General features: G+C 46.8%; 1 long non-coding RNA gene across 1 annotated transcript; it reads right to left on the bottom strand.

Annotated features, from left to right (window-relative positions):
* Nucleotides 1-6,695: 6,695 nt before the first annotated feature.
* LOC141278024 (uncharacterized) lies at nucleotides 6,696-9,776 on the bottom strand. Its single transcript, XR_012330127.1, has 2 exons — nucleotides 9,411-9,776; nucleotides 6,696-8,467 (listed from the first exon to the last, which is right to left on the bottom strand). It is a non-coding gene; the product is annotated as an uncharacterized lncRNA (long non-coding RNA).
* Nucleotides 9,777-17,775: the final 7,999 nt, after the last annotated feature.

The following is a 17,775-nucleotide window of genomic DNA, read 5'->3' as shown; positions in this document are numbered from 1 at the left end:
ATTTTACATATAGTAGTGTGTACCTGTTAATCCCATACTCCTAATTTATCCCTCTCCTTCTCCCTTTCCCGTCTGGTGACCAGAAGTTTGTTTTCTATGTCTGTGAGTCTGTTTCTGTTTTGTATATATATTTGTTTGTATTCTTTTCTAGATTCCACATATAAGTGATATCGTATATTATTCGTCTTTTCTGGACATTTCTTATAAATGGAATCATACAATATGCAGTCTCTCGTGTCTGGCTTCTTTCACTTTGCAGAATGTTTTCGAAGCTCATCCATGGTATAGCATGTATCAGTACTTCATTCCTTTTTAGTGCTGAATAGTATTCCATCATTTGGATATACCACAGTTTGCCTGTGCATTCACTGGTTGATGGGCACTGAGGTTGTTTCCAGTTTGGGGCTATTATGAATAACGCTGCTAAGAACACTTGTGTTCTTTAAGTTTGTGTTCTGATACTTTAAATCTGTTATTACTAATCCTCCCAATCCTGTGAGGTGGGTATTATCATCCTCGCCTTATAGGTGAGGATACTGAGGATAACAGATACTAAGTAACTCACCCAAGGGCACACAAGTACCATATTTCATCACTTCTAGAAAGTACTTTTTCATATTTCTGAAACCAGGATGCATCTAATGAATGGCTCATCATAGCTTATTCGGCCGCATTTTCCCCTTTCTCAGTGGTATGTAACATATATTTTACAATCAAAGGCGTCTTAAATTGGATGAGCTACGGTATTAAGTGGCTGATCCTAGTAGCCTCCCTTATATATAGTTCACCCTTGTGTCAGGACTCTGGGTTGCAAGTGACAGAAATCCAGCTCAAAGGGGAACTTACCCTCAAAAATTGGGAAGGATCCTGGGATTAAGTCATTGGACTGAAGGAAGAGCTGCAGAGACACTGAAAGTAGGACTCAACACTGTTAGGTCTCTGTCCATGTTTCATCTCTGCTCATCTTTGCCTATGGGTTCTCTTCCTCCATGGGGGAAACCCCAGCTTAATAGTCCTGAGAATAAAATAACTCCCAATCCCTCTCTACCTACCTCTGTGCATCAATCCTAAGGAAGAACTCTGATTGGTCCTGCTTAGTCACATATCCATCACTGGTCTAATCACTGAGGCCTGGGGAATGGTGTACTACAATGGCCCAGGCCTGGCTGACATGCCTTTCTTCTGGCCAGAAAGTCTGTTACCAGAAGAAAGGGAGTAGGAATAAGTGAGCTGGGTACCACCACCCTCACTCCCTTAGGCCACTTTCCCATGGCATCACTCAGTATCGCTGCAGACGTTACAGACTAAGAGGTATTTAGAAAGAATATCTGAAGTTTATGATTCATTCATTCTCTTGTGAGGTAATGTTCTAAAGAGTTTAATTATACTTCCAAGAACTGTGTTGTCTGAAGGATTTAAGAAAGCAATGAAATATGCATGTAATATACTAGATGTAATTATGTTTAAACTTCTCATCAAGCAAAGATTTGTTTGCAGACAGTTCTCTAATAGAAACAGGAAAGAATCTTTTAGGATACTAAACCTGTGAATTTGCCATGTTGAATTTAAGCCCCAAAGCACTGGCTTATATTTAGCTCTACTTTTAAACTGCATACTATCTCTTCTGCATCTCTCCCAGAAAGATCTGTCATCTTCCTATCTCCACCTTTTGGCTCACTTTCCCTTTATCTGAACTTCCCATACCCCATTTGCCTCTATCCAAATTCTACCTTCAATTTAATGCCACTGTCTCTGCAGGAGTCTTCCCTAATAGTTCCATCTGAAGGCAATTTCTCCTTCTAGGTTCCCATAGCTCCCTTGCTGGGACCAGTTATATGGCACTCATCAGAGGAGACCTTAGAGCAGGATAATTTCCTGAGCATTGGTTGCGATTTTCCTCCCTGTGTTTTAATTCCCATTTTAGGAAAGTAGCCAAGCCCTTCTGTGCCCTTGTCTCAGGGAAGGTTAGGTCACAGGGCTTGAGACTCTTACTTCTAGTATTATTTGGGTAGAGACTAAGCTGCTATAACAAAGAGACCACAAAGTATAGTCATTCAAACAGGATATAAGTTTACTTCTCTCTCATGTGCCAACGCAGAGGAGGCCAGCTGAGGTTCAAGAAGGATAAACTGCTCTGCTCCACAGGATTATTCAGGGCCCCAGGCTTCCTCTAAGCTGCTGTTCCTCCATCTCCTAGGCTGTTACCCTCATCTGCATGGTTGCAGCTGGGACATCATCCCATCTGTGATCCAACCCATTGAAAGGGGAGAGTTTAGAAAAGCACATGCCCGAGGCTTAGCAGTAGCGCACGTCACCCAGTCACATTCCATTGTCTGGAATTAAATCAAGTGGATACATCCAGCTGCAAGGAATGCTGAGAAATGGCATCTCTAGCTGGAGAGACGTGTGCTAACCTAACTCGATTACTCTAGAGGAAGGGAAGAAGATATTTTGAGGCATAACTAGCAAGTTACCGCATTCTCCTTTCTGGCTTTAGTTTTCCCAAAGCTGGTGATGTTGAAGAGTTTATGCTGGGTGCTCCAGGGGCTGGGGAGGGGTGAAAAGCAGTAAGACCCAGAGGAGAGAGTCTGGGGAAAGAAGTCATCTGCTGTTCCAGTTATCTGTTGCTCCATAATGTAATACCCCAAAACTTAGCATTACACAATGACACCATTTATTTTGCTCACAAATCTGCTACTCGGGCAGTGTTTGGTGGGGACCGCTTGTCTCTGTTCTGCTCGTCATCAGCTTGGACCTGGACTCAAAGCCTGGGGCCTGGAATCACTGAGGCCTCAGTCACATGTCTGGTTGATGCTAGCTGTTGGCTGGGACCTCGCTTGGACCTGTAGGCGAAGCACCTACATGTGGCCTTTCCATGTGGCTGTTGGGATTTCTCACAGCATGGAGCTTGGGTTCCAAGAGCAAGCATCCTGGGAGAGAGCCACAAGGAAGCATATTGCCTCTTCTAATCTAGCCCCAGAAGCCACGCGGCATCAATTCTGCCACATTCTATTCACTAGAAGTGAGTTGCCAAGGATGGCCCAGGTTCAAGTAGAGGGGGATTAGATTCTACTCTTTGATGGAGAGAGTGTCAAAGAATGTGTGGACCATGTTTGGAGATTGCCACAGGTTCCATGGAGCCTACTTGCTGTCAGCTGCAGTGAAGGGGGTAGTGTTTCAGCGAGCTGGCTGCTTGTAACACCAGGGAAGGCAGATCCTAGATGTGGGAGGCCCAGCCTCACCCAAGAACCCCAACTTCATAAGAGGCATGGAAGCAACAGCACCTTCAGACCCATAGGGACCTTGTGAGCTGGGGTCATGGGCGTCACTGCTGATACCACCAGGGACCTATGACCAAAGATTGGAGACCATGTGGTGCCTGGGCACTGCACATGACCCTGTGATCCTGGGACGTGTACTTACTAGGATGCTTTCCATCTTCAGTAACAGCAAGTCCAATTTAAAATGATCTGAGGGCTGAGACTTCCCTGGTGGTCCAGTGGTTAAGAATCCGCTTTCCAATGCAGGGGATGTGGGTTTGATCCCTGGTCAGGGAACTAAGACTCCACATGCCGTGGGGCAGCTAGGCCCGTGCACTGCAGCAACTACTGAGCCCCTGCTCCACAACTAGAGAGAAGCCCATGGGCTACAGTGAAGATCCCGTGTGCCGCAACTGAGACCCAGCACAGCCATAAATAAATAAATATTTTAAAAAAACTGACCTGAGGGAATTCCCTGATGGTCCAGTGGTTAAGACTCCATGCTTTCACTGCTGAGGGCACAGGTTCGATCCCTGGTCAGGGAACCAAGATCCCGCAAGTCGCGCCACACGGCCAATGGAAAAAAAAAAGAGTTAATAAACTGACCTGAAAAATAAAGCGTTAATAAACGCTTTATTTTTCAGAGTTTTAAGAGTTAATAAACTGACCTGAAAAATAAAATACTTCTAGGTATTTACTTTAGAGAAATGAAAACTTACATTCACCCCAAAACGTCTACGCAAATGTTTATAGCAACTTTAATAAGTCATCAATCTAGAAACAAATGTTCTTCAATGAGCAAATACATAAACAAATGGTTCATCCACACCATGAAACACCACTCAGCAAAAGGAACAAACTATGATACAGGAAATGACATGGATGAATCTCAAAGGCATTGTGCTGAGTGAAAGAAGCTAACGTTGGAAGGTCACATATTGTTCAAGTCAATTTATATGGCATTGTGGAAAAGGCAAAACTATACGGATGGAGAACAGATCAGTGACTGCCAGGGGCTAGTGGCTGGATAGACAGTTCAACTACAAAGGGCGAGCATGAGGGAATCTTGCAGAGTGATGGAGCTGTTCTGTACCTTGATCGTGGTGATGGTTACATGAATCTATATATAAGTTAAAACTCAGAAGTGTACACACACACCCTGTGAAAAAGGTCAATTTTTACTGTATGTAAATTCAAAAAATAAAATTATGCTTTTCAACAAATGGTGCTGAAACAACAGGACATCGACATGCAAAAAAGTGAATGTGAGATGTGGCACGTATATACAATGGAATATTACTCAGCTATAAAAAGAAACGAAACTGAGTTATTTGTAGTAAGGTGGATGGACCTAGAGTCTGTCATACAGACTAAAGTAAGTCAGAAAGAGAAAAACAAATACAGTATGCTAATGCATATATATGGAATCTAAAAAAAAAAAATAATGGTACTGATGAACCTAGTTGCAGGGCAGGAATAAAGAGGTAGATGTAGAGAACGGACTTGATGACATGGGGTGGGGGGGAGAAGCTGGGGCGAAGTGAGAATAACATCGACATATATACACTACGGAATGTAAAATAGTTGGCTGGTGGGAAGCAGAAGCATAGCACAGGGAGATCAGCTCGGTGTTTGCGATAACCTAGAGGGGTGGGATAGGGAGGGTGGGAGGGAGACGCAAGAGGGAGGGGATATGAGGACATGTGTATGCATACGGCTGATTCACTTTGTTGTGCAACAGAAACTTACACAGTATTGTGAAGCAATTATACTCCAATAAAGATCTATTTTTTAAAAAAAAGGGAATATGGATACAGACTTATACCCTTCACAGAAACTACCTCTAACTGGATCACAGACCTAAGTATAAAAGGTAAAACTATAAAACTCCTAGAAGATAACGTTGGAGAAAATCTAGGTGAACTTGGGTATGGTGATAGCTTTTCAGGTACAATACCCGACACTGGTTTGTCCCGTGGAATGGCACGTGAGAGGCTGGGCTCAAGCAGGTTCAGAGACACAAGGAGGTTGTGTGTGCATGTGGCTTAGATGCCTGTAACAGAGACTCTTTCTTCATCGCCTGTCTTCCCTTAATCCCAGGACTTCATAGAAAGTTCCTTGTGATCAGTTGGCTGAGAAGTAAAAAATTCAGGTCTGGTTTACAGAAGGTTCTACACGCTCTGCTGGCACCAACAGAAAGTGGACGGCCGTAACCCTACAGTCCCACGCCAGGGTGGCTCTGAAGGACAGTGAAAGAAAATCCTCCTAGTGGGCAGGACTTCAAGAGGCACTTTGCCCACTTTGTCTGGGCTGAGAGACGGCCAGAAGTATGGGTCTATATGGATTCATTGGCAGGGATGTGGAAGGAATATGATTGGAAGGTTGGTGACAAGGAGGTCTGGGGAAGAAGTATGTGGATGTGTCTCTCCAAACGGGCATGGAATGCCAGGATATTTGTGTCCCACGTAACTGCTCACTAAAGGGTATTCACTGCAAAGCAGGCTCTTGCCAATCAGGTGAACAAAGCATGTCCTAAGGATGTCAGTCAGCCTCTTTGCACAGCTATCCCAGTGCTTGCTCAATGGGCCCATGGAACCAAGTGGCCATGGCGGCAGGGTCTGAGTCCAAGTCTATGCACAGGGTTCCCCTCACCAATGCTGACTTGGTCGACAACTGTCTCATCAGCTAGAAGCAGATACCAACACTGAGCCATACTGGGGGGCCCAGCCAGCCACCTAGTGGCAGGTTGATTCCATTGGCCCCTTTCCATAATGGAAGAGGCAGAGATTTGTGCCCAATGGACTATACACACATTCTGGATATGGACGTGCCTTTCCTGCTCATAGCGTTTCTGCAAGCAACCCATGCATGGATTTGCGGAGTGCCTCGCTCACAGCCCTGCTGCTTCACACAACACTGCTTTGGATCAAAGAAGTCACCTCATGTCAGAAGGAGAGCAGCAAAGGGCTGATGCCTGTGGAATTAACCAGTTTAGTCACATACCCTATCACTCAGAAGCAGCTGACCTAATAGAAAGGTGGGATGACCGACTGATGACCTAGTTATGGTGCCTGTTGGGAGTCACCACTCTGAAGGGATGGGGTTCTGTCTCACAGGTCTCACAGGCCACAGTGGATGCTTTGAGTCAGAGACCATCACGTGGCGCTGTTTGTCCCACAGCTGGGCCTGGGACTCAGGGTGAGAGTGGCTCTGCTTTTTTTTTTTTGCGGTACGCGGGCCTCTCACTGTTGTGGCCTCTCCCGTTGCGGAGCACAGGCTCGGGACACGCAGGCTCAGCGGCCATGGCTCACGGGCCCAGCCGCTCCGCGGCATGTGGGATCTTCCCGGACCGGGGCACGAACCCGCGTCCCCTGCATCGGCAGGCGTACTCTCAACCACTGCGCCACCAGGGAAGTCCTCCTCTTGCTTTTATCACACCTAACACTCCACTCGTGGTCCCAATTTCTGTATCAGTCAAGGGCCAGTCAGGAGACGGAAGCCACAGTAGTTTTTTTTAACAGAGAAAATTTAATATAAAGAACTGTTCATTAACACGACATTGTAAATCAACTCTACTTCAACAAAATAAAGTTTAAAAAAAAGAACTGTTAAGTAGGTAAACATTTAACTAGTAAGTGAAAGAGTAAAAAGAAAGCTTTAAGGTATCACAAAGGGAGTAACTGCAGGAAGCAGCCACCGCTCTAGAGCTGGGAGAATCTAAGTGGTCAGAATGATGAAAACAGAAACTCACACGAGAGGCCCGGAGCTGACACACGGACCTCAGAGAAGGGGGTACTGCTCGGCTGGTGCTAGCATCTCTGAGCTGGGAAGAAGGGCCCTGTGGGTCTGGAACCCAATCTTCTGAGGAGGGGGTGTTGTCCAAATAGTGCTGAGATCTCCGATAGGTGAGTGGGGCGGGGGGTTGCGGTGGTACATGATGAGGAGAAACTGCAAACTGGGTTGAGCCGCTGCCACAGGAAAGAACTGCTATTGCTGGGCTGAAGAACTGAGACCGGGGTGATGCCCCCACAAACTGGAAGCAGATGGAAAGCCCACAGGAAGCCTCCGGGAAGAAGTCAGTCCCCTTTGCCCCCTCTAGGCTGGCAGTCTCCTGCCCTGCTCCCCGGTGCGGTCTACAGGCGAGCCAGCGGGAAAGCAGAGGTGCTGCCCCGCACTGCAAAGTGGAAATGGCACAGGGCAACCCAAGGGGTTGGGGTGCGTTGGTCATTCCCGTTTGGAAGACCCTGCTTACTAAACCTGTGGCTGGGTCCATGTTTGTCCTTATATGCTTCCCAAAACCTAACAAAGGTTTCATCCATTTCTTAATTATGTAAATTTCTCCTTCTACCAAGATTGAAGTCAAGACCTGTCTTATAATTCTGATTCTGCCCCTCAATAGCTGTGTGATTGGTGTCCGTCATTTCATAACTCTGAGCTTCAGTTTCCATATCTCTAAAATAGGGAAAACAATACTTATTCCTCAAGGTTGCTCTGACGACATGAGAATGAGAGCTTAGCATAGTGCTTGGCTCATGGTGAAGAAGACATACAAGAACATCTCTTCATCCTGAATAGGAAGCCGAATATCTCCCTTTAAATTGTTTGTCAACCATTCTCAACATTAAGTTCCAGGGTCCTAGAACTCTTGGGTTAATCCATCGTTCTTTATTTCCCAAGAGCAGGCTACTGGGAGACTTCCACAGTGTCCCCACCACTCAACCAGCAGATGGAAGGGAGGGAGGCTCTGGGGAGATCCCAGGTGGCACCTACCGGAAATTCCCAGGAGTGGAGGTGGCATCCTCTCTCTGGGTGTGCCCTTTCCTTAGAAAATTATTCCCCTGCTGTCCTGAGGACTGTTTTATTTTATTTTTTATTTATTTATTTATTTTTGGCTGTGTTGGGTCTTCGTTTCTGTGTGAGGGCTTCCTCTAGTTGCGGCGAGCGGGGGCCACTCTTCATTGCGGTGCGCGGGCCTCTCACTGTTGCGGCCTCTCTTGTTGCGGAGTACAGGCTCCAGACGCGCAGGCTCAGTAGTTGTGGCTCACGGACCTAGTTGCTCCGCGGCATGTGGGATCTTCCCAGACCAGGGCTCGAACCCGTGTCCCCTGCATTGGCAGGCAGATTCTCAACCACTGCGCCACCAGGGAAGCCCCTGAGGACTGTTTTGACCTGCTCTTTCTCTCAGACTCATTGCCAAGTGCTTGATTCTGTGAGGAGGGAGGAAATAGTCCTGTTAAAACCTCTGGGCAGGACCTGGGGTGGTACAGAGGCAAAGCTCTGTTGAAGTGGTATTCGTGCTGGGGTCCCCTCCCCAGGTCGCCCCAGGCCTCCTCCCCAGCAAGTGGGAGAAGCTGAGCTGGGCCGTTAAGGCACCCTTGGGAGACAGCCCCCATCCCAGGACCCTTCTACATTTGGTGTCCCCAAGATGACTCCTCCAGGACTTAGGATTCCCTCTCCCCCAGGGGCAGCTCCTCAGGCCTTGCCCCGACCTCATAACTGATCACTTTGCGATAATCGCACATGACTGATTCCTAAGTAAAATCCCATCCTAAAGCCTCCCCGATTGCCTCTCCTGACCTGTATAAATCTTGCTTATCCTCGAGGGCACGGGGAACGCTGACCTGGACGACCGCCCCCCACCCCCGCTTCCCTCAGCACTGGCTCCCCTCTCCTGAGTGTCCCCTAAGGACTCGCTTTCTCCGGACTGGGAACTGCCTGGTCATCCTTTCTCCTAGCTCCCAGCGGGGCGGCTAAATCAAAGACCGAAGCTCCGGGTAAAAAAAAACCTTAATCCGGAGCACTGGGAATCGGGCCGGTCCGGGCGAGCCAGGGAAGCGGCCTCCTCCGCCACAGGGGAGGCTGGGGCGCAGTGACTGCGCCTCGGAAGCCTGCGGCGTCCTGGCGTTTTCTCCGACAGCCCTGCTTCCTGATCAGTTTCAGCCAGGTCCAGGTGGGTTAAAGGCTGAAGCCCACCTTCGAGGGGCAGAAGGAGGCGGCTGCCGGAGACAACCGCGGGCGCGGCGGGACGAGTAACTCCTGCTCCCCGGGAGCCGCGGCAAGAATAAACGCAGTTTACATGCTCATGGCTTCTCCGTTCATAAATGTTACATTTTCATCCACAGTTTTCATCTGAGACAGCTGAGCACTAACCAGCTTTGTTTTCCCAAAACGCCAAGTGTAACCCCTCGGCGGGACGCGCGGCGTCTTCGGGGCCGCAGCTGCAGCTCGCGGGCCTCCAGATGGCCACGGGAGCGGGCCGGGGGCGGGGAGGCCCTGAGCTCGGAGCCGTGCGGGCCGCCGGCCCCTCGTCGCGGGAAGGGACCCCAAACCTGAGGGCCGGGAGAAGCTGCGGGGACAGCGAGCCCGGGCCCTGACCCCCGAGGAGGCTGAGGTCTGGGAAGCAGGCCTCATCGTGGGCGCGTGTGGCCCTCGCAGGGACGGCAGGGGGCGTCCAGGATCTTCCCTCCTGGGGGTGCGGGCGGGGAGTGGGCTGCAAAGCCGGGACTCCCAGCGCTAGCTCACCTTCCGGAGCTCCAGAAGAGCATCAGGCGCGGAGGGGCGTGGTCTAGGAGGGGCGTGGACTTGGAGGGGCGTGTCGGGATTCCGAGGGGCATGGTCTGGATGGGGCGGCCTCCAGTGACAGCGGACGAAGGCGGCGGTGCTGCCCGCCGGCCTGGCGTTAGTTTGGAAAGGGCTGGAAAGATCAGCTTGGCGTCGTATGAAGGTCCCTCAGACGCTGGACAGTGGGTGGGGAGGGAGAGATCGCAGGGAGAGCCCAGGTCAGGAGGCGATTTCAGAAAAGTGCGGAAAAGGAAAAGCCCTCAGTAAGGCAACAACAGGGGCAAGGAGCGAAAGGGGTGGGCTCGAGAGGCGAAAGGCGTGGAGGACTGGCCTCCCAACCTGAGGTAGACGGGGTGTGGGCGGCGAAGGGCAGGGAGGAGTCTGAGCGCTCGGTTCTCGAGGCCCCGTCCGTTCCCCGTCCCCCGCTGGCTGCTCCCGAGGGCGGGCTGGCAGCGGCAGCCTTTTCCGCACCCGATTCCCCGAGACTGGGCAGCGCTCCTTCGGAATCCGTCCTTGGCAGCCGCCGCTTCGGGCGCTGAGAGCCGCGAGTCGCGCAGGAAGTGCAGGAAGGACCCCTATGCGCGGCCCTCTGCTGACCAGTCTGGAGCCAGCGCGGTCGCCTCGGCTCAGCTGGCCGTGAAGCCACCGAGTTCCCCAACACGCTGTCGGGCCCCACCGGGGCTAAGCCCGGGCCTGGGACGTCTTGAGGGTGCCCGAGGCTGGTGACAGGAGTCCTGGCCACCTCTCTCTCTCCCCACTCCATCTCGCTCCCCTACACTTGGAATCAGAACTGCTTATTTCAAGTCCAAATGTGATGATGATAACCAATTAAATCTGTGCATTGATCACTCACTGTGTGTGCGTTCTGGCTCTGTGCTAAGCATTTTTTCATGCTTTTTCTCATAAATTCCCCTCCTCTCCTACCCCTTTCGTCATTTTGGCCAGCACCACCTGTACTATTATTTACTTATTATAATTTTTAATCCACTCAAAATGTAAAGAGGTGCTATCTGAAATCCCAGGTTTGATGTACAATGTTTATTTTACTAGTTCATAAACTATATATATATATATATATATATATATTTATTTATTTATTTATTTATTTAAAATGTTCACTCATGGGAGTTCCCCAGCGGTCCAGTGATTAAGACTGCGCTAAGAACTGCACGGGGTGGAAGTTCGATCCCTGGTCTGGTAAATAAGACCCCACATGCCCCGCGGCGCGGCCAAAAAAAAAAAAAAATCTCTCATAAGCCACATGAAATCACCTCATGTCCCACCAGTGGTCCCTGTTTTTTGGACTGGTAAACTGAGGCTCATGGAGGTTAAGTGCCCCGCCCACGGTTGTGGCATTGGCCAAGCTACTGCCCTACTTAACTCCTGAAACTGCCCTCAAACCAGACACAGGCGACTACAAAAGGATACAACCTGGAGCGGTCCAAACAGAAGGATTCTCGCAAAGGGGAACCACAAACACAGGGATGTGTCCAAGACACTAGGGCTGGGCAGGGATGGGAAGATGGGGATACTCAGCCTCACTTCTCCCATCTCTGAAATGGAGATAGTAACAGTCTCCTTCCTGAGGTCCTTGTGAGAACTGAGATAAAGCAGAGTGTTTAGTACAGTGCTTGGCTTGGCACATAGCAAGCCCTCAATAAATCCCTCCTGTTGCTATAAAAAGTTGGGTAAGGAGCTCTGAAGCCATGCTTGTGAGTGAGTGGCTCCTCTGCCAGAATATCTAAGATTCCACAAACTCTGTTCCCCTTAGGCTACCACTGTTAGCGGTTTGGTGCGTATCTTTCCAGACCTTTCCTATGCATATGCATGTAGTCTCTGGTTATATATAATGTGTACATACACACACGATTTACAAGTAATTTGAGGTTTTGTTGCTGTTTTTGTTGTTAGACTCATAGGAAGAAGAATTCTACACTTGTTGCACAGCTTTCTTTTTTATTTAACAGTATAGCTTGGAAACCTTTCCACATCAGCATGTATAGGTCTCTCTGCCTCATTCTTTTCAATGGCTATATAGTATTTCTTTCTTTCTTTTTAAAAAATATGTGTTTATTTATGTGGTTGCATCAGGTCTTAGTTGCAGCAGGCGGGCTCCTTAGTTGTGGCATGTGAATTTTTTTAGTTGCGACAAGCATGTGGGATCTAGTTCCCTGACCAGGGATCGAACCTGGGCCCCCTGCATTGGGAGCACAGAATATTATCCACTGCACCACCAAGGGAAGTCCCAGCTACATAGTATTTATTTATTTATTTATTTTTTGCTGTACATGGGCCTCTTACTGTTGTGGCCTCTCCCGTTGCGGAGCACAGGCTCCGGATGCGCAGGCTCAGCGGCCATGGCTCACGGGCCCAGCCGCTCCGCGGCATGTCGGATCTTCCTGGACCGGGGCACGAACCCGTGTCCCCTGCATCGGCAGGCGGACACTCAACCACTGCGCCGCCAGGGAAGCCCTCATTATAAATTTTAACTAATTATTAATGTATAGAAATTATATTGACTTTTTAAAAACGAGTATAATTGACTTACCACATTAAATTAGTTCCAGGTGTATAACATAGTGACTCAATGTTTTTATACATTACAAAATGATCACCACTATTGACTTTTGTATATTTTATTACCTACCATCTACTGAGATCTCATTAAAACCAATAATTTTGTAATTGAGACTCTTGGGCTTCCAAGATAAATATTATTTGTTAATAATAACAATTTTATAATAAACATATCAGTGAATATTTATTGAGCATTTACTATGTGCCAGGAACGTTCCAAGTAGTTGACATGTTTTAATACATATAATCCTCACAACCCCAATAGCACAAACATACAAAACACACAACAGCAAACAAATATTCTATCTCTCCCACCCTACAGGAAACAAAAACAAAAACACTGAGCTACACTTTCCTCTTCATTTACTTTCCATTTCTCTTTATTTTAAGCAAAATTCCTGGAGTTACCAATTCATTTCTTCTAATTCTTTTTAAAAACATTTCCAACTGATTGTTTTGAAAATTTTAAGCCTATAGAAAAGTTGAAAGAATGGCACAATGTAAATTTACCAATTGTTATTTTACCATATTTGTTTTATCTTTTTCTCTATATATGTTTTCTTTTTTTAATTGAAGTATAGTTGATTTACAATGCTGTGTTAATTTCTGCTGTACGGCAGACTCAGTTATACATATATATACTTTTTTTTATATTCTTTTCCATTATGGTTTATCCCACGACATTGAATATAGTTCCCTGTGCTATACAGTAGGACATCATTGTCTATCCATTCTATATGTAATAGTTTGCATCTACTAACCCCAAACTCCCAGTCTATCCCTCCCCCACCTTCCCCTCTATATATTTTGGATTAAGCTGCAGCTGTTATGACTCTTCACTCCTTCAGCATGCATGAAGAACAAGTACATTCTCCTCTATAACCTTAATACCATTATCATACACTAAAGAAATTTGAAATTGATGTATTATTTAACATATATTCCATACTGAAATTTGCCCAACTGTCCCCAAAGTTTCTTTTTAACTTTTTTTTTAAATCCAGGATCCAATGAAGGATTGATTAACATGCAATTAATTGTCATGTCTCTTAAGTCACCCTTAATCTGAAACAGTTCCCCGGCCTTGTTTTGTTTTGTGAAATTGACATTTTTGAAGAGTCTAGGCCAGTTGTTTTGTAGTATGTCTCACACTTTGGATTTAGCTGGTTGTTTCCTCATGATTATATACAGATTAAACATTTGGGGTAAACGTTTGGGTAATGTTGTGTCCTTAGTGTTTTACATCAGGGGTTTATAATGTCAGTTTGTCTCATTATTGACAATGCGAAGTGTGATCATTTTGCTTAAAGCCCCAAATCTTGAATCCACTCTAATCAGGTTTTGTTCCCTCGATTTCACCAACATGGTTCTTATCAAGATCACCAATTACCTCCACGTTGCCAAATCCAACGGTCAACTCTCAGACCTCCCTCTTCCTGACACAGCAGTAGTATTTGTCACAGAGACCACTCCTCTTCCTTGGAGTACTTGCTTCTTCAGGCTTACAGACATCACGGACGCCTGGCTTTCTCCTATCTGCCTGCTCGTCTCAGCCTCCTTCGGAATGCTCCCTTGCTCCCTAAACTCTGAATGTTGAGTCCCTGAGTGCTTGGACCTCTTCTCTAATTTCTACCTACCCCCACTCCCTTGGTGATCTCATCCAGCTTCTTGGCTTTTAGACCATACATTTACTGATGACTTCTGGATTTCTGTCTCCAGCCCAAACCTGTCTCTTAAACCCCAGGCTCGTATCTAACAATCTACTTGAAATCTCCACTAAAGTCTAATAAGCGTCTCAATCTTAACATGTCCATAACTAAGGTCCTTATATTCCCCTCCAACCTGCCCCGACATGTCCCCCTGTCTCAAGCAAGAGCAACTTCATTGTTGCTGTTGCTCAGGCCAAAAACCTTGGCACCGGGCTTCCCTGGTGGCGCAGTGGTTGAGAGTCCGCCTGCCGATGCAGGGGACACAGGTTCGTGCCCCGGTCCGGGAAGATCCCACATGCCGCGGAGCGGCTGGGCCCGTGAGCCATGGCGGCTGAGCCTGCGCGTCTGGAGCCTGTGCTCCGCAACGGGAGAGGCCACGACAGTGAGAGGCCCGCGTACCGCAAAAAACAAAAACAAAAAACCTTGGCACCATTAACTCCTCTCTTTCTCATGCCCACACCCATTAGCAAGTCCCAGCCATCCTACCTTTCAAAAATAGCCAGCATGCCACTTCTCACCACCTCCACTGCCATCACTCAAGTCCAAGCCACAATATCATGTCACATTTAGGTTACTGCCAGTAGCTTCCTAAGGGGTTTTCCTTCTTGCTCTACCTTTATTCTCCTCATTTTGCACACAGTAGTTGGAGTGATTTTGTTAAAACTTAAGTCACACCATATTAGTCTTCTGCTTAAAACTTTCCCGAGGCATCTCCTCTCACTCAGCGTCCTTACTAGGACCTCTAAGTCCTGCAGGATCTGGTCCCCATTGCATCTCTGATTTCTCTCCTACTCTGCTCACTTCTTCCACTGCACCCATTCCTGTCTCCCTGTGGTTCCTGAACACACCAGGCTTGCCCCCAGCAGGACCCCCAGTAGGGCCTGGAATATTCTTCTCTCACATCTGTGTGGCTTGCTCTCTCATTTTCTTTAGGGCTTTACTCCAAAGACACCTCAGTGATGCCTGCCTGGCCTAACTCCCAACACCCACTTCCCTTGTATCACAACACCTTTTACCCATGTTACTTTTTCTCTTTAGCACGTACCGCTATCTAATAAACGATGTACAGTCATCCCTCCGTGTCTGTGGGGGATTGGTTCTGGGACCCGCCTCGCATACCAAAATCTGCCGATGCTCAAGTCCCATAGTGGGCGCTCGTATTTGCAGATACGGAACCCGGGGAAATCGAGGGCTCACTGCATATTTATTGAAAAAAAATCCACCTATAAGTGGACCAGCACAGTTCAAGCCTGTGTTGTTGAAGGGCACGAGCTTGAACTCTGTGGGTCCAAGGATACGCGGATTTTTTTCACTAAATACATCCTACAGTACCACACGATCAGTGGTGGTTGATTCCCTGGATGTGGAACCACGGCCATGGAGGGGCCAACTATGGGACTTGAGCGTCCGAGATTTTGGTATCTGCGGTGGGTCCTGTATCCAATCCCAGGGGATTCGGGGGAACAACTGTATTTTACTTCTTTATCCTTTAAGGATTATCCTTGTCTATTTCCCTCACTAGAATGTAGCTCCATGAGGACAGAGAATTTTAACTTTGTTTTGTTCACTTCAGTATTCCTTCAACAGTGCCTGGCACATGGAATACTGTGCCTGCCTCCATAAATACTGAATGAACAAGGCATCGAGTGGACCTGAACTACCCCCCGCACTGCTGGTCTTGCGCGGTCTTATTTCCCTGACCAGGGATCAAACCAAGGCCACGGCAGTAAAAGCCCGGCGTCCTAACCACTGGACAGCCAGGAAAGTCCCAGAGCTGGAACTCAGCTATGAAGCTATACTGCAAATAATTATTTCCTTTAAAAAAATACATTTTCTCGTTGACTAGAACTTTCCAAAGAATGTTTAGTGATAATGGTGAAAAAAGTACTCATAATGACTTTAAGAGAATGCCTCTTAACCTATGGTTTCACCACTAGTTATGTACTTACTGATTCAACTGACTTTGTCGTGATAAGGGTGTTACCTAAATTCTATTTCACTTAGACATCTATGCTTAATGGCATAAGAATGATAACTATTCAGCAGGGTTTTAATAGAAAATGCGTACTACTTAGAAAGATAGGAAGTTGGAGGCATTTTTCTCTACAACTTTGCAAGAAACAATATGTATGCTGACTTGATTTACCGGAATTTAAAATTCTAGCCCAGCATTTATTGAATATTATGTGCCAAGCCTCACGTTTTCACTTAATCTTCAAAACAATAAATCAGTTACTATATTTTAAGGTTATACAAGCTTAATGTTAAAATCTGAAGGACAGCAAGACATTCATTCTAGCATGAATGCAACTGATTTTTATTTAGGTTTACTATGTACCGGCACTGGGGCTACAATGGAGGAGACAATGAACCCCTGTTTTGTAGCACATTCTAGTAGGGATAGAGTCAGGAAAAATGTAATGTAATTTCAGATTTTGATAAATAAGGAAATAAAGCCAAGGGATGTGACAAAGGGTATGTGGGCAGAGGGTTTGGCTACAGCTTAATAAGCAAGTGGTGGGAAGAGAAGATTGACAGGGCCAGATCACGCAGGGCCTGCCTCATGAGCCTGTTTAGATGTTACTCTGTGAGCAATGGGAAGTCACTAGATATTTTTAAGTGCGGAAATGATCTGAAATGATTTATGTTTTAGAAACATTCTCTGGGGGCTGTGTGAAGAGGCCGGAGGGAATGAGTGGATGAATGCAGACTGATTTAAGTTATGGCAATAGTCCATAACTTAGCTGCTGATAGCAGCTCGGACTAGGATGGTAGAAGGAGTAAGTAAGTGCAAAGTTTTGGATGCACTTTCGGAGAAAGTCAACAGGATTTAATGGAGGTGAGGAAGAGGGAGGAATCAAGGGGGTAGCTCAAGACTGAGCAGGTGGTGAGCAGCATGTTTTCAAATGAAGAGTTTTCTTGTAATTTCTATAATCTGTCCCTCTCATTCCCAATTTTGTCTCCTCTGGCCCCCATTTGTTTCTACTGTCAAGACTTTCCTTAACTTCTAGTGCCCCCGACAAACTAACTGCTCTTATTTGTATGTCTCACACTTAGAGCATGGGAATTAGAGAGCAAGGCCTTGGATTTAGTCTACCGGGAAACAAATTCCATCCCCTCTATTTACGGTGCGATCTTGGGCAAGTTTCACCTGTAGAATAGGGTATATAATAGCACCCACCTTACAGAGTTGTTGAGAATTTACATTGGAGCAGCTTTATACCTTTACATACTCAGCACCTAGCAGATCCTCGATATATTCAAATGTGCAAAGTTGATTTCCTCTCAGATTCTAGGCTGTCAAGATGAGAAGGGCAAGAGCTTGGACATTGTTCAAGCACTAACCCACCTGACGGTATTTAGCCAAGAGAAGAATTCCTCCCCTCGTTTGCCTAAGAGAATGACATTTCCAAATTCCTTCCTAGAAGTTCTTCCAGCATTCCCTGATTTCCCTAAAACCTTATCTAAAGTTTTTTATCTTACCACATGAGTTCATAGGGTTTTTCATCTGTAAATTTGTCTTAGACTTTAGGAATATTTTCTGGAAACTTTTACGTATTAATCAGCTATTTTCATAAGATACTTCATATTCAAAAGCTGGTTACCACCTTGTTACAGATGTTAAAAACTGAACTTAATAACGAGTGGTGAGTTTAGCTATGGTCCCC

Source organism: Tursiops truncatus, chromosome 1, assembly GCF_011762595.2.
Source record: "Tursiops truncatus isolate mTurTru1 chromosome 1, mTurTru1.mat.Y, whole genome shotgun sequence".
Classification (NCBI taxonomy): Eukaryota; Metazoa; Chordata; class Mammalia; order Artiodactyla; family Delphinidae; genus Tursiops; species Tursiops truncatus.
This window is presented reverse-complemented; position numbering and strand designations above follow the sequence as displayed.